The sequence below is a fragment of the Gracilinanus agilis genome, chromosome 1, assembly GCF_016433145.1.
Source record: "Gracilinanus agilis isolate LMUSP501 chromosome 1, AgileGrace, whole genome shotgun sequence".
Lineage (NCBI taxonomy): Eukaryota > Metazoa > Chordata > Mammalia > Didelphimorphia > Didelphidae > Gracilinanus > Gracilinanus agilis.
In genome coordinates this window covers 261,685,292-261,708,301 of record NC_058130.1, presented here as the reverse complement: position 1 = coordinate 261,708,301, position 23,010 = coordinate 261,685,292, and positions in this window count along the sequence as shown.

Sequence of the window (23,010 nt, the reverse complement as noted above, 5' to 3'; positions counted from 1 at the left end):
AGGAAGGAAAGAAGGAAGGAAGGAAGAAAGGAAGGAAGGAAGGAAGGAAGGAAGGAAGGAAGGAAGGAAGGAAGGAAGGAAGGAAGGAAAAGAAAGAAACAAAGAAAGAAAAGAGAGAGAAGTAGCTTTGAATAAATGATGAATCCCAGTAGGTTTGAAAAAGCAGAATATATTTTGCAATCCTACAAGAATAATAATAATAAATGCCTTATCTACAAGCTATGTTGTTGTAAGGATGAGATGAAATAATGTTTATCAAATACTTTTAAACCTTTAAAAATTATATAAAAATCAGTTAACATTATTGTGGAAAGGACAATGATTTTAAGATAGTTCACAAAAATGAATGACAATTTCTATACTTGAAGGGAAATCTATAATCATATATGTAAATATAATTTGTATTGGTTATCTATTACATATATATCGTGTTTCTGTACACTTACACATACATGTGTGAAGCAATGCCTTTGTGAAGAGTTGTTGGAATAAGGTGAAATGATTCTGTTATACTCTGATTCTGGAAAGGAAAAATACATCATTTCCAGCTACTCTTCTTCGTTTTCTATGTTACATAGGAAAGTAACAATCCTCTTTGCCTCAGTTTCCTTATCTATAAAATGAGCAGAAGATAATGGCAAACTACTCCAGTATCTTTTGGCAAGAAAACCTCAAATAGATGGGGCAGCTGGGTGGCTCAATGGATTGAGAGCCAGGGCTAGAGATGGGAGGTTGTAGGTTCAAATCTGGCCTCAGACACTTTCCAGCTGTGTGACTCTGGGCAAGTCACTTAACCTCCATTGCCTTTCTCTTATCACTCTTCTGCCTTGGAACCAATATAGTATTGATTTCAAGATGGAAGGTAAGGTTTTTTTTAAAGAAAAACTGAAATGGGGTCATGAAGGATCAGATACAACTAAAGAAAAGGAACAACGAAATCTTCAGATTTAACACATTCTCCTGGCAAAGTGTGGTAACTGGGGAGAAAGGTAAAAATCACCATTTGTTGTTGAAGGTTCAGCAATGACAGATCTGCTCCAACATATCTCTTTTCTTGATCTCAGAGGGCTTTTCTAGCCACAGAAACTGGAGGTGAGAATAACAATAGTTGAAGCCCACTGGCTGCGTATACCTCGCTTTTCTCCAACTTCAGTATTTTTCCTAATTTGAGCACAAGTTATTTAACTTCCATTCTTGAAAACTTTTTGCTTCACACTTGAAACTTCTCCAATAGGACAAGGAAAATGTAATATTTTGTCTTTAAGGTGTTTTTGTTGAGTGGATCAAAATGGACTAAATTTTTTTTATCCCATCTAGCAATTCATTTCAGCCTCTCTAAATCCTTTGGTAGAAGGGGTGATACAAACATCATTTGGATTAAACAGAAAAGAGAATAAAAGGTGCTCCAAAATTCTTATTGTAGGTTTAAACTCCAATAGTTAGAGAAAGAAGAGAGGCCACACAGAAAGGAAGAGAAATAAGAGGTGTTTCAAAATTCTTAGTACAGTCATGATGCACTTTCTGTTGAGACTGCATGAAGAATTTTGAAACACTGCTTATTTCTCCACTCTCTTTTTTCATGTGTCCTTTTTATTTTTCTCTTTTCCTTTGCAGAGAACTTTGTTCTACTCAGCTTGAAGTTACTTTATGCTGTCCTTCAAAGAGAAGACCTTCTCAGCCTTGTCTCTGGAGATAAATAGTAGGTTTGGATAATTTTGCATAACCTATTTACCAAAGTAGATGTTGTTATACCAAATGAAATAAGAATTCTTAGCTAATGAAGAAATATGGCACAAGAACAGACCTTTTATAAGGGAATCATAGTATTGGTTCCTATAATTTTTCCACTTCCCGAGAGAAGTATAATGTAATGATTTGAGGACTACCCAAGTTCAACTCTTATCTTTCATAATACTGTTTGCATGACTCCAGCATATCACCTTCTCAGGGTTTCAGGAGATTCTCTAAGAACTTAAATTGTTGAATAATTGTCAAAATATATCAAAATGGAAATCTTTTTCTCACTAGAAATTCCTTATATTAATGAAATAAGTCTGGACTTCTTCAAATGCTTTCAAAATTTCTAGAATTTTTTTTCAGTCTCCAGAGGTATATCCTGTCTATCAATCAGTCAACAGAAGAAACTAATCTAGGAGTTAAGAAGAAAATGAAAGGCTGTTTTAGAAAGAGTAGCAATAAGAGCCCACAAAATTCTGTGGGTGAACAACCTCTAGCTCAGGGACCAGCTTTAGCTGACAGTTTGATTTTATCTAGTTCTTCAGCAATATTGCTCATATCTTGGGTTATATTATAACATGTGAAGTGTTATATATTAGTCACTCAAATACTCTAAATTGTGGTTAATCAAATAACCAATATCTCAAAGTCAGAAAAGAATAAATGGTAATATTTGCAACACTAGCCTAGATCTATGGTGTATATGTCCTTCAAAACTAACACTACAAATGCCCCACATTCATCTTTTTTTTCCTCCCAATTCTCTTTTCCTTCATTTATTTTCTGTCTTCTCTTAATTGGCTATATACAAAATGGAAATAAAAGTATTTATTTATATTAATGGAAATATAAAGTTTTCTGTTTTCCATGCTCATAAAATACAAGAATTTAAGGTTTACATTTCTCTCTCTAAAAGAGAAATAGCATATAATTTTGCTTTTTGCCTGAGACATAATTATGTTTCTCTGTGGGATAAACATCTTTTTCTCACTCCTATTTGATAATAATGACAACTGATACATGTATGGGTAGTTTCCATGCAGGTACAAGCCACAAATAGCTAATGATAGCTACAAAGAAAACCTAGACAGAAGTCAAAGTTACTCCTTTAGTTTAAAACTTAACTTCTTACTGCTTGTTAAAGTGATGAAAATATGGCTAATAACAGCTGATTTGATTAAGATTCAAACTTATCAAATTTATCCATTTTTAGCCTTCCTAGCTGTGCGACTCTGAACAAATCATTTACCCTTACCACTCTTCTGCCTTGGAACTTAGTATTAGTTCTATGGGGTTAAAAAAAAAGATTTAAACCTTAGATTAAGAAATGTATAAAGAAACCCAAGAGCCCTACAGGTATGGCTAGTTGATTATACTAATATTTATGGAGCAATTTTATGTTCTGTTAGAGATGGGACAATGGGGCATGTGGATCATTGGTTTTTATCTAGTATGTCATTTCTTACAGTCTTATGCCTTTTCCAAGGTCCTAGACTTTCCAGCATATGCCTCAAGGAGTTTTAAAAAAATCAGTCAGGAAGAAAGAAACTAGATTTAGCCTATAGCAAAAGGAATTATGTTTAAATAACATGAATTATTTACCAATTATAAATACCTGAAATGCTTTCAAAATTGAGAGCCATGTTGTATAATAGTTACTGGACTGACCTTAGAGGCAGGGGAACTTTGTTCAAGTTCCCCAATACATGTTGGCCTTGGGTGCAAGTCACCCAACTTCTCATTGCTCTAGGCATCATTAATATTATAAGGTGCAAAGAAGGGGTCAGTCAGCATCTGTCGAGTGTATTTCTTCATCTAGAAGTTCCCAATACTGATGGAATCCTCGGTTCAGCCATTATCCTGAAGTTATTGAAATTGGTCTAGTAAGTGATTTTCTTTAAATATCTTTAAAGGAAAGGTAGATTTTTCCTTACTGTGGTAATAGGGACTGGTGTATATTTAGCATTTTAAGGTTTTCCGAATGCTTTACCTATAATTTCTCCTTTGAATCTTATAAGAACTATGAGGATAATTTGACAAACATTATTATGTCCATTTTATAACTGATAAAACAACTATTCAGAAGATGATTTTAAAGAGAGGGGCTTCTGGATAACAAGTCCAGTATCCTTTTGATTATAGCACATTGACTCCTAGCATGCCTGACGGCAGGGAGAGGGATGCCTTCTCATGGTTCCTTCTAGTTTGGTTATTCAGACATTTTATCAGGATAGAGAAAGCTTTGGCAAAGAGTTTCTGGTGTAATAACATTTGGAACTGAATGAGATGACCTGGTTTTTTCTATCGATTCACTAGGTGACCTTGTGGTAAATCACCTGAATTCCATTTTGCAATCTGTGAAGCTGAGATAATATTACTCCTCGCAAATGGCTTTCACAATCAGAAGAGAGGTGCTGTATAAGTGATGAGGATTATTATTTTATTATTATTATAAAGAATACAACTGATACAGTACATTAATTTTTTTTTTCTAGCAAAAGTTAGGCTGCCAAAATAAAGATATGGGCTTGTGGAAGTATGTAAAAACTCATTTAGTTATAATGTATTCTTTTTCTCCCCCTGCATTGAACATCTGGTTTGTTCAATCAAGCATTTCTTCATCTTCGTATAAATTAGCTGGGGAACAAGTAAAGTAGAACATTTCTTTTTTTTTTCTTTTTAACCTTGTAGCAAACAGTCTAGAGACCTAATTATTAATAATAATTTTAAAACATGCTTCAGTTACTAAAATGTTAGAAATGAAAGAGAACATTACTTTCTTCAAGACGGTATGTAAACTTGAAAAAAAAGCGAAGACAATTTTAGAATTAAAAACGTGATAACTTAAGTTTGACATTGTGCTTCTTGAAAAAATAGAAACAATGAAATATTATAAATACAATAACTTATAGCGGATCTGTCTGTTCATTGTTTGTTTTGTAAATGGATAAAATTTATTTTAAAACATCTTTAGGAGAACAAACTTTGAATTTTATTGGTGTAGAGAACTACCAGGGAGAAAGCTCCTTATAAAAATGTAGTCACTACTTACTTTGCATAGACTTAGGGAGATGCCTGTATTATTATTATTATTTTAAACCCTTACCTTCCATCTTCGAGTCAATACTGTGCATTGGTTCTAAGGCAGAAGAGTGGTGAAAGTCACGAGCTGGTACATATCAGAGGTGGGATTTGAACCCATGTCTCCTTGACTCTTGTCATTTTTATATATATCATGTACAAAGTGCTTCATAAGAGCACTACAAATCCTTGAGATAAGAAATATTGCCAGTCACAAGAAAATGTGGCTACACATACATGAAGTTAGCAGTTCTGGCTGTTTACTTATTTAAAAAAAATGGTAAAAAACAAGAAAAAGGAGAGGGTAATGGCCATGGAAGAAAACTTTGATGCATCCTACCTTGGTTTATTGATGCTAAGCATTCTCCTTGCCCCTTTCAGTACCATATTTATTATATTGATAAGATAGTTTCAGTCTCCAAATACAAGTTTTTCTACTTTGCTTGATTCAAAAATGATGTCAAAATTTTCCAGTTTGTTGAGTTCATAGTTTATTTCTAGTCTCTGCCCATTCATAATGGCAGCAGTAGCAGTGGATTCTTCATCTGTCTTTGATTCTGAAAATTAATGGCACAGTTGACCTAGCTCTCTCTCCTTTTTAATACAGTTCAGCACTTCCTCATTGCCATCACAGAGAAAAAAAAGAATGGAAGAAAGTACCAATGGTTTGCTGTGTCATCCTAAAGAGACAAAGCCTTCACTTCTGAGAACATGTATGTTCTCCCAGCTTCACACTTTTTTTTATTGACTCTCTCCTGTATCTGGAATGTTCTCCCTCCTTATCTCCACTGCCTGGATTCCCTGACTTCCTTCAAGTCTTAGCTAAAATTCCAAATCCTGTAAGAAACCTTTCCCAATCATCCTTGGTATCAGTGCTTGCTCTCTCAGATTACCTCCAATTACAGTATATATCTTGCATATACAAAGTTTGTTTGTATGTTTTAGATCTCATTGGATTATACTGGACAACTAGGTGGCACAGAAGATAGAGTTCTTGGTGTCAGAAAGACTCATCTTCCTGAGTTCAAATCTGCCCTTGGACACTTAATGAGTGACCCTGGTTTGCCTCAGTTTTCTCATCTGTAAAATGAGCTGGAGAAGAAAATTTTGCCAAGTAAGTGGCAATTTACTTGCCAAGTAATTCTGGCAAGAAAACCTCAAATGGGTTCACTAAAAATCAGAAATGACTGAGCAACAACAGAATATAATCTCCTTGAGGGCTGGTATTATTTTTATTTTCTTTGTATATCCATTGCTTATTAAAGTACCTGACACATAGTAAATGTTTAATAAATGTTATGGTGATGATGCTATTCTTTGTTTTTCTTAAAGGACACACACACACACACATATATGTACATATATATATATGTAAGGGACTTCAGAGATTTTTTAGTCCAACTTTCTTATTTTACAGTTGAAGTTTCCTGAAATTTATGTATAAAGTTACCTGCCCTTCACATAGGTCTTGTGAATCAAAGATGGCATTTGAATCTAGGTCTTCAGACTCAAGATTCAGTTTTTTTCCCAAAGCATCATAATGCTTTGTTACTCATATCCACAACTAACGAACTCCGAAACTTTCTATTGATAAAGTCCCAAATTCTTTTGTGGCATCAGCTTCCTTAGTTATAAAATGAAAATGTTTAATTCTATGATCTATAAGTCAGTTCTATGACTTCATGAAAATATTGATGAAAAAGAGTAGATTTTGTTATGGAAAAAGTTGCCAATGACTTTTCCTGCCCAAATGTGTGTATGTGTACATACACACACATATATGTATATATAATATGCAAATATACACATATTTCTCACAAAATTTCTAATATCACCCATGTAGGCCTTGGGTAGTCATTACCACAACTCTAAGACAAAGTGGTTGGTGGGATTTCAAGACTTTGGATATTTTTCACTAAAATTACTAGGGGTAACTTAAGGCTTTCTGATTTATTCTTCTAATATTATTAATGCTCTAAGCCCTTATCCAACATAGTCTTTCAATATCACTCAACCAATTACTTCCTCCATATTATCTGACAAGTGATTATTGATCCAAGATAATTTTTACTAGTTGATCAGTATAATTGAAAAAGGAAGAAAATTCAATCCAGTAAACACTGATTATTCACCTACTATGTGTGAGGCACTGTGCTGAGGAAACAATAAAGTAGCAAAAAAAAGTCTCTGCCTTCATGGACCTTACTATTTAATGAATTAGCTTTTCAAGCATTTTCCAACAATTTTAGGAAGAACAAAAGTACAAAAGCAAACTCCTGAACTGGGTCACATTCTTCTCTCTATACCCTGGTTCTGGAAGAGGATGAATTTAAATATAAAAGTGGTTGTTACAAAAAAAATTCTCTCACAAAGTTCATTTCTGTACACAATATTGCTGATGTTCTTTTGTTCAAATTCCAGTGTTTAATGTTGAAGTTGATTCACTGCTGGTCTGGAAAAAGCACTTTGCTTTTTAGAACTGGCTTTTTCCTAGTCTCAGCTGCTGGTAAACTTTGATTTGGACTCTAGTTAGAACCACCTCTGGTGGTTCTTCTAACCTTTAGAAACTCACAAGATCATGGTTTAGTGCTCCCAGTCTGCTACACTCATTCATTTAATAGTAGGAGGGAATAAAACTCAACAAGCAGAAAACAGTAGTTTCCATAGAAGCCTCCATCAAGTAGGAAAAGTTGAACAGGTGATGCTTCCAGAGCCTTATGTCTTCACCTGCGTCAGCATGAAGCCTTGAATGTATAGCTCTGTATTGCTAAAAAAGCATATGGATTCCACATAAAATGTTTGGACCATGGGTTTCTGGAGGTATAGAGTTATAGTTGGGGAAGGTGGACCAGTTTCAGAATGCTTCCAGAAAGAGGGAACTATGCAGCAAAAAAATGTATTCCCTTTTTGTTGCTGTCTGAGCCTGACCTCAGCTGAGTTCATTTTTATAATCATTTTGTCAGAATTCTTGTAAAGAATTAGGTGGCAATTCAAAATAAAGTTGAATATTGTACACTGCTTTTTAAAAAATGCATTATTGCTTAAATAATTCTATAATTAGGTAGCTCTATGTCCAATAAATCCATTATAAAATCATTTGCAAACTCATTGTTTGTTCCAAGAGTGGGAAAAAGACTTTTCAGAGGCTGAACTTTTTGTCCTGTTACTGAGATAGTACAACTAGAATGCTTCCCTTCCAATAAGCCAGCATGGCAGCTGCAGCTGCCCCTTGAACATTATGTTGAACAGAACTGATTTTCTGAAATAGGATACTAAAAATGCTAAAACTTACTGTAAACATCAGACTCATGTATTCATTTGAATTTCAGTTACATATAACGAGCTTTGATTTTTTAAAGGTAAGGAAAAAATTGGTATTGTTGGCTCTAATTTATTTTTACATGAGAGGATGGGTTTGTTTGGAAGAGGAGCAAGAAATGTAATGACCTCCATTTCTTTGATATAATATAATAAAAGAATAAAAGTGCTTATATGATAACAGTTTTCAATTCTTTCACGTTTCTAGGCATGGGAAAAGACTTCTTTTTTCCCAAATAAAATTTGTGTTTATTTTATTCTATTTATATTTCCTAATGTATTCCTGCATTCTTAGAAAACCAACCCTCATAATGAAGAATTAAAAAAAAGCAAAAAATCCTCGACAGTTCAATAAAACTAACCATTATATCAAAAAAAATCCAACATCACATGCAGTTTTCTGTACCCATTGCCCCTCACCTTTGCAGAAATGATGTTCCTTCATATTTTTTCTTTCGTTATTATGATTTCATAGCATAAACGTCACTGTTTCTTGAGCACAGAACCCACTAGATGGAGCAAGTGTTGTATGGAAAAATATTGAACTTTCTAGAAATAATTATATCTAGCACTGGAGAAGGCTAACTAACAGAATCAGACAGTACGAAGCCTCCTTGCTATAACAAATTATGACTAAAACATGGAAAATTTATGATATCTTGTTTACAAGGATGACCTTACCATTGGTAAGTGCCTTTGGCTAGTTATTAAGTAGCTTTGATATTGGGCGTAGGTGTAGATAGGGAAGGGACAATTTAATTCTATGCTTTGGGAAAAAATGTCCCCATTGGAGCATTAGAACATATACTGATTATAGAGCATAGTAGTCTTCTATTAACTTTGCAGCAGTTCTACAGTAATCCATTTATGAGAGTTGGGCAGGGAGATAGAGGAAAGGCTACAATTATGGGAATCTAATCCTCCTATCATGCATATTTATATGTGTATAAATATATATACAGGCAAACCTCAGATATACTGTGAATTTGGTTCCAGACTGCCACAATGAAGGAAATATCACCAAATAAAAGGAGTGAATATGATTTTTTAAAAATTTCCAAGTGCATATAAAAGTTATGTTTACACTGTATTATAGTCTAGTTAGTGTACAATAATATTATGTCTAATTTACATATATATGCCTTAATTAAAATATTTTATTACTAAAAAGTGCTGACCATCATCTGAGACTTTAATGAGTCATAATATTTTTTGCTGGTGGAGGGTCTCGCCTTCATGTTGAGGACTGATGGTCAGGGTTTACTGATGGTTTACTGAAGGTTAGAACAACAATTTCATAAAATAAGAAAACAATGAAGTTTGCTGCATCAATTGACTTCTTTTTCACAAAAGATTTCTATGCAGTAGGTGATGCTTCTTGATAGTATTTTACCCCAGTACAATTTCTTTCACAATTGGAGTCAATTCTCTCAAACTCTACCACTGCTTTATCAACTAAATTTATGTAATATTCTTTAATATTATTCTATCTCAAAAAATAGGAAAATCCAAGGAAAGGGAAAGAGATGGGAAATGCCTGATCAGTGATAGTTATTGATTAAGTTGTCTTCTATGGGCACTGTTCTTGGCATCCTCAAAACAATTACAATAGTAACATCAAAGATCACTGATCACATAACAAATATAATAATAATGAAAAAAATTGAAATATTGAGAGAAGTAGCAAAATGTGTCACAGAGACACAGTATGAACACACACTATTAGAATATGGCTTCAATAGACTTGCTTGACACAGTGTCTACAAGCATTCAATTTGTACAAAAAAATGCAATACTTACAAAGTACAATAAAGTAAAGCATAATAAAATGAATTATGCTCAGATGTTTATATATGTGCATGTATGCACATAGTACATACACACATATGTGTATATTAGATGTATGTGTATCAATATGCACACATACATGCACTTGTACACATAAACACATGTATACATAAACCCTTAGAATGGCATAGTTGAAAGGGATTTTAAAGATCATTTATTCCTGAATTTTCATTTTATAGATGAAGAAATTGAATCCCACTAAAGGCAGGTGCTCAGTTTAGTGAATAGAGTGCTGAACTTTGGAAACAAACAAACCTGGATAAGTCATTTAAACTTTTTGAATCTCAAATTCCTCATCTTTAAAAAATAAGCAATATACCTACTTCATGAGGTTATGGTTCATGAGGTTTGAGGCTCAAATGAAATAATGCATTTAAAGGGCTTTGCATGTCTTAAAATGCTATGTAAATGTGGGCTATAACAATCATCATTATTGACCAGGGTCACATAGTAAGTAGCAGAGTCAGGATTTGAAAACATTTCCTCTGAATCCTACCACAGTATCATTTTGAATATATTGGCATCTTCTTTTTCTCTCTATTTTCTTTTCATTTTTTATCACCTTATAAACAATTTTTTGCTCTAGGCTCTTTTACCAAGTTGAGAATAATTGCTTTTCCTAATGCATAGTATAATTATTGAAATCTTTAACACAACCAGATGTTGGAGGGAAATGATTCCAGTGGAAGGTAACTTTGTAAAAAAAGTCATTTTGAATATTGTATATTATATGGAATTAAATAACCAATAAAGGCTTGCAATGTAAAAAATTAATAGAAAAGCCTTAAGAAAAAAAAGTTTGTAAATTTTTTTTATGGTTTCCTTCCCTACAAATAGGTTTGTCCTTAAATTTATAGATATTCAAAATACACAAAATAATCTTCAGAAAAATCAAAACAAGTAAATTATTATGTAACTTCAGGCATGGGAAGAGAGAATGTGTGCAAAGGAAATGGAACGTGGAATTAAACCTATTGTTCCAGATAGTTACATTACAGTTATCTTACTCTCTGTTAAGGGGGGAGATATTGAAAGGAATTTTTTTATACTATGTTAGTGTCTATCTCACATGCTCTCTAACTTCACTTTTTTAAATTAAATTTTATTTTTCTTAATTACATGTAGCAATAATTTTTACAGTTAGTTTCTTACATTTTTCAATTCAACTTCTCTCTCTCCCTCCTTTTCCACCCTTCCCAGGGCAGCAAATTATGATGTGTTTTCATCAGTGTTTTCATATAATACACATTTCCATATTCTCTCTGTCCTGACTATGTCCTCTATGCCCATATGTCACATACAGAATAAAAAACACATGAAGAAAAAAGAAGTAAAGGATGGCTTGCTTTGATTTGTAGTCAGATTCCACCAATTCCTTCTTTGTTTTTTGTTTGTTTGATTTTTGGATCACAAGTCCCTTAGAATTATCTTGGAACCCTGTATTGGTGATAATAGTTTAGTGCTTCGCAGTTGACCATTGTACATTATTTTGGTCACTGCATAGACACTTCACTTTGCATCAGTTCAAATAAATCTTTCCAAGTTTTTCTTACTCATCATTTCTCAGCAATTCCATGACTTAATAATTTTCCATTACAATCAAATTCTACAGCTTGTTCAGTCATTCCCCAATTGATGGACACTTCTTCAATTTCAAATTCCTTGCCACTACAAAATGAGCTGCTAAAAATATTTTTGTATAAGCAAGTACCTTTCCCTTATCTCTGATTTCTTTGGGATACAAAGCCAGTAGTGGTATTTCGGGGTCAAAAGGTATGCATAGTTTTATGGCCCTTTGGGCATGGTTCCCTATTGCTCTCCAGAATGGCTGCATTAATTCATAGTTCTACCAACAGTGCATTAGTATTCCAATTTTTCCACATCCCCTCCACAACATTTATCATTTTCCTTTTTGGTCACATTAGCCACTCTGATAGGTATCAGGTGATATCTCAGAGTTCTTTTAATTTTGCATTTCTCTGATCAGTAGTAATTTGGAGCATCTTTTCATGTGACTAAAGATAGTTTTAATCTTTTCATTTGAGAATTGCTTGTTCATATCCTTTGGCCATTTATCAATTGAGGAATTTTTTAATGCAAGAATTTACTTCATTAAATCCAAAACACAGACACATAGAAAAGGATGCAATAATGGATCAAGAACAGTTGGCAGAAGTAATAATAAATAACAGAGAAGAAGAGTAATAAATATTGGAAGGAAAAAATAGAGAAATCTAAAGGAAGAAAATTCGTAACGACCTTAATTCTTCATTATGTTGAATGCAATGATCCTTATCTATAGTGAAACATAGAGAAAATAATCACCATTCTTCTTAAAATAGTTCAAGAATGCTCAAAGACTTTTTTCACATTATTCATCAAACTCTTCTGAAAGATAGCACAATATAGTAGAATGAATGCTGAACCTACAGTCATGTGACTGGAGTTAGACTCTTGGTTTATGTGACCATTGGCAATATCTTAACCTTGTAATATAGGATTTTAACATTGCCATGTTGGCTTAGGGCAAAACTGTCAGTTGCCCTGGATGGAATGTTGAAGGGGGCATGAGCCACTGGGCAGATACCAACTGCCAGTTGAGCTGAGAGTATAAAAAGCCCTGAAAACTCAGGACTGGTCTCTTTCCTGACCTGACTTCACCCTGACCACTCATTTACCCCTTTACCCCCTGGGCCTGGGTGGTGGGAGTGAAAAGGGTGGTGAGAGTGAGAATGTGGGTAGAATAGGATTTTAAGACCCAATCTTCTAGAGCAACACAATATTATTATTATCATCACCTACAAGATTAGCCAAAAGATCAACTCTACTTCCTAACCAGAGACCACTTTACTCTGGCCTAGGGCTGGCAGCCCTCACTCAGCTTAGACCTTCGTAGGATCTCTACTGTAATGCAGGATTGGTGTAAGTTCTCTTGCATTTTCATAATCCTGGTAGTTAGGGGAAAGGAATGTTGACCCAGCAAGTCCCTGGTCTCACAAGCAGACTGTTGGAGCTGGCATTATAAATATCCCTGGAGAACCAACCTGGGGGTTCTGATTTCTTTGACCTGACCCAGACATCCAGCTCCCTTGGACTCTCCCTTGGGCCCCAGGAGGAGGGATTTGGTGGGAGGTGGAAGTGGGAAAATTAGTTTACTTAGCCCAGGCAGGGACACACCTAAACCAAATCATTATCCTCATTTGTCAAGCTGATAGACCACTCTACATCAGGGTAGTGGAGTTTATCCCTGGCTGAGGGGCTGGTTCCCTCAGCCTGATCTTACCTTCTGAGGCCCTATGCCAGCACTGGCCACTCACCCATAGCAACAGCTTTCCCAAACCTGAACCCTCCTCCCTCAGCCTTCCCTTGTGTTTAAATAAACCCCTTGTCCTGATTCTGAGAGTTTCAGTGATTCATTTATAACATCAACTAGGGCCAGGGGCTGAGGAGAGGGAAGATAGTTATCACTTATTTCCAGAGGGGGCTAGACTAGACATCCATCTTGTTCAGGAAGTGAACCAAGTTCACTTCCTGTTGGCTTCCAGTTTCTCACTAGCAGGAAAGGGCTCCTCACTCCTCACCTTAAAGGAGCCTTCAGATAGCAGGGAGACTGACACCCCAACCTAGCAACTACAAACATACCACCTGCCAGTCTTCAACATATATCTGTGAGGCCCTTGTTTCACCCCATCTTGCCATTATTTTCACTTAATTCTTTAAATACTTTTCTGATTGAGTAGATTTGGGTATTGTTCCATTGCCATTTAAGGGTGCCTTGAAGAATTTGTTGTTTGTACTAAATTTGGTGGTGACACACAGTTTTACCCACTATTTCCAGGAATTCCTGCTCTAGAGCAATCCATCAGCCAAGATGCGTAAAATTAATATAAAAATGTAACTCCTTACTCTCACATGCATTAAGTTAGGATGCCAGTCATCAAGTCATGTGACTAAAGGGCTGCATGGGTACCTGGAGTCCCGACTTCTGGAAGGGGCTGCTGGAAGTCCCCAGGTGATCCAGACTGTTCAATTAGAGAGTCTCAGTAGGAGTGACATCACTGACCCCATAAAAAGAGGAGACCAAACAGTAGTATGTTTTCTTTGGCCCAGGCCTCCTCCTGAACATGAGATGGATGTCGAGGCTTAATGCTTCACTTGAACTTCATTTGGGCACTGGATCTGGAAAAGGTGGAAGACGGTTTTTTTCGTGTTTTTGTGTGTGTGTGTGTGTGTGTGTGTGTGTGTGTGTGTGTGTTTTTTTTTTTAGTTTGGGCTACTGGGTGACTTTTCTTTCTTTTTCTCTCACTTTTATTAATAAATAATTATAATTTAATATACAGTCTCCAAGATTAATTTTAATCAAAAAGCAAAGATCACAGGTATGTACCATCATATCCAACTAAATCTTTTCAGCAGACTTGGTACAGTTGTGCTTATCCCAAATCCTTTATTATTAAAATTAAAAGTCAAGTATTTATTAAATGATTACTATGTGACAGTATACTAATCACTGGAGTACAAAAAAAAAAAGAAAAAAGAAAAAAAACAACTCTTGTTTTTGAGGAACTTATATTCTAATGGAGGAAGATAATACTACTGAAGCTGAAAAATGTGGAGAAAAGAGAGAGAAGGTAACCATAAAAGTGCAGGGTATCAAATTCCAGACATTCAGTAGCAGAGCCCAGAAAGAAAAGCGTTGTGACAATTTGGGTTACTGCTGATTTGTTGCTCTAATTTTTCTGCTATGACACTACCTCTCGTTAATCTTTATCAACACCATTCTTCTGGACTCTACTCTGTGAAAATGACCTTTATATACAATATCTTTATCCAGTTGTTGATCTTGCTCTACTAAGTCTCTGCTTTGGATTACTCCAGCCATTTACTGCCTTATTCCATCTCAAATGAGATTAAAAAAAAATCGATAAAATCATGAAACTATGCTGTATATGTCTACTACAAATTTATATTACTTATTTTCAAAGAGGCCCACACTGGGGCTAGGCAATACTTTCACATATCCCTAATTAGCTCACTATCCTATTCACCACTATAATTTAAAAAAAATTTTATTTAGAATATTTTCCCATAGTTACATGATTCATAACCTCCCTCCCACTGTTTTTCCTCCTCCCTCCCAAATCCAACAACTAGTTCCACTGGGTTATACGTGTATCATTGTTCAAAACCCATTTCCACGCTATTCATATTTGTAGTAGAGTGATCTTTTAACATCAAAACCCTAATCATATCTTTTAGAAATCTAGATGCTATACCATTTGGTGTATAGATATTTAGTAATGATATTACTTCATTGTTTATAGTACTTTTTAACAAAATGCAATTCTTTTCCTCATCTCTTTTAACCAGATCAATTTCTACTTTGACTTTGTCTGGTATCATAATTGTTACTCCTGCTTTTTTTACTTTAGATGATGCATAATAAATTCTGCTCCAGCCTTTTACTTTGAATATGTGTGTGTCACCCTGCCACAAATGTGTTTCTTGTAAGCAATACATAGTAGGATTCTGGTTTTTAATCCACTCTGCTATCCACTTACTTTTAATTGGTGAGTTCATCCCATTCACATTAAGCATTATGATTACTGTGTATTGCTCTCCATCTTATCATCCTCTTTAGAGCCTGCTCTCTTACCTTTTACGCTATTCCTTATCACCAGTATTTTGCTTTTTGTCATGTAGTCACCCCTCCTTTCTTTTACCCCCTGCTCCCCTTGTCTTTTTCTCCTTCTAATTCTCTCAATTGTTAAGACCTGGTTTTCCTGTGTAACTTTTTAGTTCTTTTTCAATTGGCCCATATCTTCTTACATCACTTTCATTTCTCTTTCCCACTTTTCCTCTACCTCTAATAACTGGTTTTTGAAGTCTTTTTTGAGGTCTTGCAGACTTTGTGTTCAACCCATATTTTTCTTTTGGACTTTGAGTGTGTTTCCTCTGCTTTTGTTGTCCCCTTCTGTGTCTGCACCTTGCTCTTTTCATAAAAAGTTCTTTAGAGTTAGATGCTTTTTAAAATTGTTTGCTCATTTTTCCTATTTAATTATAGGTAGATTCTGTTTTCTGGGGAGTTGGGGCACTTTCTTAAACTTCAGTCCTTCCTTGATGTTATTTTCAGGTTATTTTCTGGGTTTACCAGGTGGTCTGAGGGCTGAGAGCTCTGAGAATCTCCTCCCCACTGCTGATTCAATTGATCCTTGAAACACTGATAGCTTAAAGACTTTCCTCATGCTCTGGTCTGATCAAGTTCAGGCCAGGGACTGATCAAATTCTAGCCCCAGGCTTAGGTTCATGGTTTTGGTCTCAAGGTGTTCTTGATTCAATCAGGCACACCCTTGATTGCCTTGTCACAGTTCCACCCTTAGTTTAGGGCAAAAAGATCCTGGGGAGGCTTCCTCTGAGAATGTGAACTCACCCTCTACCATGGATTATGTCCTCACCCCAAGTCCAAACTGGGATTCCTGGCTTTACTTTGGGCCCACATGGATTGGCCCCCTTCAACCCAGATTGCCTTGGGCTGGGACTGTGGACTTCTCCACAGGTTTGCAATTCCAAGGGCTGTTAGTTGGTTTGGACTTCTGTTTGCCCAGCAGGATCTCAGGGCCTTACTTAGCTTGGACTTAAGTTCAGAATCTGTGAGAGCAGATTTGTGGGGTGGTGGTGGGGAGGGTGTAGTTTGCTCTTGGCTTGCTCTTCACTAGCTGCTATACCTCCTGCTAGCTCCATTCCTCTCTCAGTTCCCCAGATGGTCTCTGCCTACCTTTTGGGTTTTTCTTTTTTTTGAAGTTTGTTTCCCTCTGTCTCTGTTGGTTCTTTCACTCCTGTATTTGTTTTATGGCGCTATTTTACTCTTGGTCAGAGAGGATTTTCATGGTGGAAATGGCTTGCTGCTACCCTACTTACTCTTCCATCTTGGCTCCACTTATAATCCACTATAACTTTTATAAGCCTTTTTCTCCTTTATGAAATCTCCCATGTCTTCTCTTACTCTGAACGCCTCAACTGAGAATCTTGCCTCGTATTTCATGGGGAAATATCAAGTAGATTCACTGAAATTTTCTCTTTTTTTCCTACTGCTTATCTCAGATATCTTTTGCCACTATCTCCTCCCTTACCTGTCCATACAGAGAGACAGCTCTACCCTTTGCCAAAACAAATCTTTCTATATTCACAAGCGATCTCATCCCATATCATCTCTAGCATATCCCTATTCTCACAATAATCTTCAATCTCTCTCTCTACTATTTCCCTACTACCCACATATATTCTCATGTTTCCCATATCTGCAAATCCTCTCATTTAATACATTCATCTCCACTAGAGATCCATTCATCTCTCCTTCAATTCATTGCTAAACTACTTGGAAAAAAAAACTATTTATACCTTCATTTCCTTTCATCATCTTCTCCATTCTCTTCAGTCTGGCTTTCCATTTCATCATTTAATTGAAATTGTTTTATCCAAAGTTGCCAATGATTTTCTAATCAAAAGGTCTTAGTTCTTGACCTCCCTTCAGAGTTGGACGCTATTAGTTACACTCTTCTCCCTGATGCTCTTTTTCTCTAAAATTTTGTGACACTACTCCTATCCTATCTGACCATTCCTTCTTTTTTTACTATTTCCTTTTTCCTTACTATTTCACTTGATGATTTTATCATCTCCCATAGATTCAATTATTATAAGATCTATAGATCTAGCACTGACATCTCTTTTAATCTATGCAGACATTTGAAACGACTTATTGGACATCTTGAACAGGATGTCTAATAGACACCTGTATAATGAAAACCAAAATTTGAGAGAATAACCTATGACAACATTGTAAGAATACTTGAGGTAAATGTAAACAGCAAAAGAAGCTCAAACTATCTCATGGGAAACATCGTATGCAACTTGGGTCTTTCCCTGGTGCTATGCCTTCTTTCTTCTTTTTCTATATATACTTGGCTTGGTCTGAAGGTGGGTACAGGAAATCATTACTATATTGTTCCTACCTAGGACTACTGGTTTACCTCCTCTCATATTGAGTTGGTTGTTAAGACCTGTTGCTTCTACCTATGTGGCATTATCTGTATGTGCCCCCTTCTGTCCTCTGAACCTAACACCACCCTGGTATAGGACCTCATCACCTTATGCCTGGACTATTGCCAAAACCTGCAGGCTAGTCTCTTTGCTTCAAATTCTCCCCACTATTGTCTATCTCCTACCCAGCTGTTAAATAGAGCTTTCTAAAAACAGGTCTGATGAGGTCACACCCTACTCCCAATTCAAAATCTTCAGTGCTCCTTAACACTTCTATGGACTGCAAAACACCAAACAACAATAAAAAGTCCCCAATATAAAATCTTGCCTGGTCTTCATATCTTTTTTATAACCTGGCTCCCTTCTACCTTTCTGGTCTTCTTACATCCAATTTCTCATCATATACTCTGTGATCTAGTGACAACGATTTCCTTGTTCCTTACATAAGGTTACATCTTATAGGTTATATACTTACATCTCTCTGTCAAAGTATTTTTTATAGATTATCCTTCATGCCTGGAAATATTTCCATTCTTATCTCCATCTTCTAATTGCCTTTAAGTCCCAGTTAAAACTCCACCTTCTACAAGAAGCCTTTCCATATTCCCCTTATTGCCATCACTTTTCTTTGCTTGGTTAGTTCCAGTTCTCTTGTGAATATCTTGTCTGTACATAATTATTGTCCCTTCCATTATACTGTGAACTCCTTGAGAGTCAGTTTGCCTTTCTTTCTATCCTCAAAGTTTGGTCACTGCATAAATGCTTATTAATCCTTTGATGGCTCGAAGAAGAGATTTTGGTAGTAAAGGCACTTGAGGGGAAGGGATATTGAACCCCAATACACTACTGTGAGGGCTAATCTGAGAAGTCTTTGCTCTTCCATTTCCTCCATCTTTCTCTCTTCTTACTGATTGACTTTTTTCCTTGCTGTGCTTTTTTAAATATATATTTTTAAAATCAACATTGCATTTCTCATCTCTTCCCTCTTCTAATTTCTTATTTTCTGGGGGTTTCAATTTAGCATGCATCATGTAAGTAGAATTGCTCTTGGGACAGAGTCCAAGGTGTTAACTTTGAAAGTCTGGTGTTTCAAATTTGACAAGACTTTTTGGGGGCAATAGGGCTTCTTTTGCCTGGAGAGGTGAAGTCAAAAGGTAGAAGGGGAAGAGAAGAGATTGCTTGAAGGAACTCTTCTGCCTATTCTCTTGAGATATATGTTGAGTTGAGTTTGAAAGATTGATGACTAAAATTGTACCACCAGTGCAGTCTGCCTGGGGCAATGGAGGGGGAACTATGTGAGAGGTCAGAGTGCTATGAGAGTAGACATAGACTAGTGAGTTCTTCTTTAGTTATTCTTTCTGTAAGACTTATTTTATATCAGATTCTTTTACTTTCCTTCTTCCTGTCATTGTATAATTTTCTGTATTTTTGGAACCCTTTATTAGTAATTTTTTGTTGGCTGAGGGCAGAATTATCTCCAGAACATCTTTCAACCTAATATGATTCTGACCGAAATTTGCTTGTCAAAATTATTCTCTCTTCTAAAAGATTTATTTTTTAAATTATAAGGAAATCATTTGGTCATTTCAAGTTTTCTTTTGTTTTCTGTTAAAATGGAGTTGTGTAAAATTATTTTTAGTTAAAAATTATTATTAATTATTCTTTCAAATGACTCTTTAGAAAGACAAAAGTATTAATGGACAATTTTAAAAATCAGACAGAAACCTAGGAATTTTCTTGAGATCTTGCCCATTTTAGACATTAAGTATTGACACATAGAAGTGCTTGAAATATGGAATCATTTATTATTACCCCCATCTCACAAAACATTAATCATCATGTTCTGAGGATTTTCTCAGCAAGATGCATTATCTCAATGAGTCCCATAAAATTTCTAAATACTAAATCCTTTTGGTTGTCTTTAATCTTAAAAAAATAATATTAACGCATTAGTACTATGACATTTTAGGGTGCAAGAGAGGAGAAGTGATCAATGTATAATCCAGTAATAGTATGGTATTTGTTTTCAGAAGACTGATAATCCCTTTCTATACCCAAACGGAAATAAAGTTAAATAATAATAGATTTCTCTAGATCATATCCAGAGATGTGAGAAAAACAGAATGGCAAAAATTGGTAGAACATTGGATTTGAGATCAGAAATGTTCTGATTTCAAATCTCATCTTATGACTTTTACTAGTTTTGTAACCCAGGATACCAAATGATTTCTCTGAATGTTGGTTTCCTGCTCCTTAAAACAAGGGATTTGACCTAGTTTATCTGTATAGTATCTTTCCAATCCTAAATGATTTTCTTATCATTGACCTTATAATGTATAATACTTAGCTTACAGGTTTGTGGTGTCAATCAAATGAGAACATATTAAAAAAAACAACTTTGCAAATTTCAAAGGGTCAGGTATTGTTTTCCTTTATTTTTTAAAAATAAATTCCCTTGGGAAATGACAGCATGCTTTGATATATAAGTATTTTCTGCATCAAAAAACATCCAGATCTGTCTAATACCTTACAATCACGCTGCAAGTTGTTCAGCACTTTTGCAACATCTGCAGTATTATTTTGTTTTCTTATGCAATTATATAGATTATACACATAAATAATATCATTTGAATGGATAGATAGATAGATAGATAGATAGATAGATAGATAGATAGATTGTAAATAAGAAAACTCCACATGATAAAAGTTGAGGCTGTAGTTATGGAGTAATTAATCGTTTCTTAAAAAAATGTACAGATATATATATCAAGAATTGCCTGAAACTTTGAGTATCCCTAAATATGGAGTATTACTTATCTATAAGAGTGGATATGACTCTAAACCATGCATGGGATTTAGCTTTGAGGTATTATCTATTGAAGAAAATAGTGGGTATAAGTACAAATATATTTGAATATGTGTATAAGTACATGTTTATGTATATGTACACATGCCTGTAAGTAATATGTCTGTCTATCTATCTATCTACCCATCCACCTATCTATCTATCTCTGTCTGTCTGTCTTTTCTGATGTTCAATCATTCCTGATGATATATTCACTATTATGGATGCTATTATGGTTGTCTATGGTATAGAATGATTTATGCTCATTCATATTCCAAATGTATAATTCATAGATCCAGTTGTAGAATTGCAGAATGATCATTCTTCAATGCTTTTTATAATAAAAAGTCTTGGGGCCCATTACACCTATCCATAAACTTAATTTTCGTCTTAATCACATTAGAGATTGGAGCAGTTACAGTTATTGCTACATATCCTAAAACTAAACACCTCAGATGCTTGGCTAAAATCCTATTCCATTAGGAAAGCTCTTTGATTATTCAGGCAATTTGTGAAGGAAGTTAAAACACTGAGGTTGTAAAACACATTTAATCCTTGGCAGTCTCAACTTTTTGGCCCCCTTAACAAACTTGGCGATCAGTATTTGCCAGCCTGCTTGATTAATGGCCTTCTCTATCTCAAAGCACAATTCTTACTCAATGAAAGGTAAATAAAATATCTTGCCTTTGTTGCCTAAGTGTATGCAGTGGGGAAGCCAAAATGAAGAAGGTCCATGTTAATTCCAAAAGATGGTAACTAATATTGGGTGTTGATTATAAAATAGTAAAATCAGCAAAAGGTATAACTTTTCATCCTTGTTTATTTCTGTTCAATAATGGAATTAAAGGGAAATTTTCTGAAGAAAGTAATCCTTCTTTTAAATTAAAGGTTAAAGCTTGCTATTTCCTCTTTCATCATCCTGGTGGAAAAAAAAATATGGTTTGGGGGATAAAATATATCAAAAGTACTTGGCTAACCTCAAACTCCTACATAAATACTAGATATTAATAATAATAATAATAATTGAACCCTTTTTTCTCAAGTGATATATAGTAAGAAAATATTTAGTTAAGTAGTTTTTAATTACTTATAAGGATTCCTCTATGTTTGATCAATTATATCTGTGTGATTTAAATAAAATATAATAGTAAAAGGAATAATGTTAACAGCCTCTGCAATGATGAAAGTGCCTGTAAACTTCTCTTTACCTTGCCACACACTTGGGAGGCTGTGACATGGGGAAAACAGGCATCCAGCCCTGCAGTTTCATGGTCAAGTCACCCAAGAAAGGGAAGGGAAAAAAGAGAGGATGCCCTGGTCATAACCCCTATTACTGGAATCTATTCCGTAAATCTATTTCATAAACCCTGTTAAGGACCCCTATTCAGAACACTTTGCTCTTTTCATAACCCCTGTTGAGTCATTGCCTATGCTTATAAAATCTGCAGAACCTACGAACTCTGGGTCTAAGAGCAAATTGAGTGTGTCTGTAGACCTTGGCTTTTGTAACCTGCAATTCTTACAATATAGACAAATTTTGCTCAGCTCTTTGCCTGGTTCTTTTTCTTTTGTAACAATTGTCACCCCATGAAGGAGATTGAGTCCTGGACTCCAGACTTCAAGTGGCCAGGTCAGCAGAATTTCCCTGGGGTTCCTTTGTCAGACTTTCCCCTCAAGTGGCTTCTGAAACCTGAACTCCTCTTCGTCAAACGTCCAACACTTCTAAGCCAGGCAAAACTCCACTTTTAGGAGTTTTTTTTTCTTTTCTCTTTTTGACTCTTTTCTCTTTTGTTATGTGTTTGTCCTGTTTGCAATTAAGTTGCTTTTTGCCTTGATTCTGCTTCAGAGGTACCTCAGATTAAAGTTGGGTTGGTTGGAAATATACATGTAAAAATTTAATTAGGGGTTTCCTTTAGTTTAGTAACTTAGCTACGAATTGCTTACTTTTGGCTTTAGTGATTAGACCGGTGTCTGGCAGATTGGCTGTTGATCATCTTAGACAGGCAAGCTGGTTTCCATTTTGTGTCCATATTGTGACAAGATCTTCTCTCTGGTTTCTTCTTTTAAAAATACCCATGTGGGCTAATTGCTAGCCAGGAAAGGCTCAGCACATAGACAAGCATCAGAGTAAAGCATCAGCATCT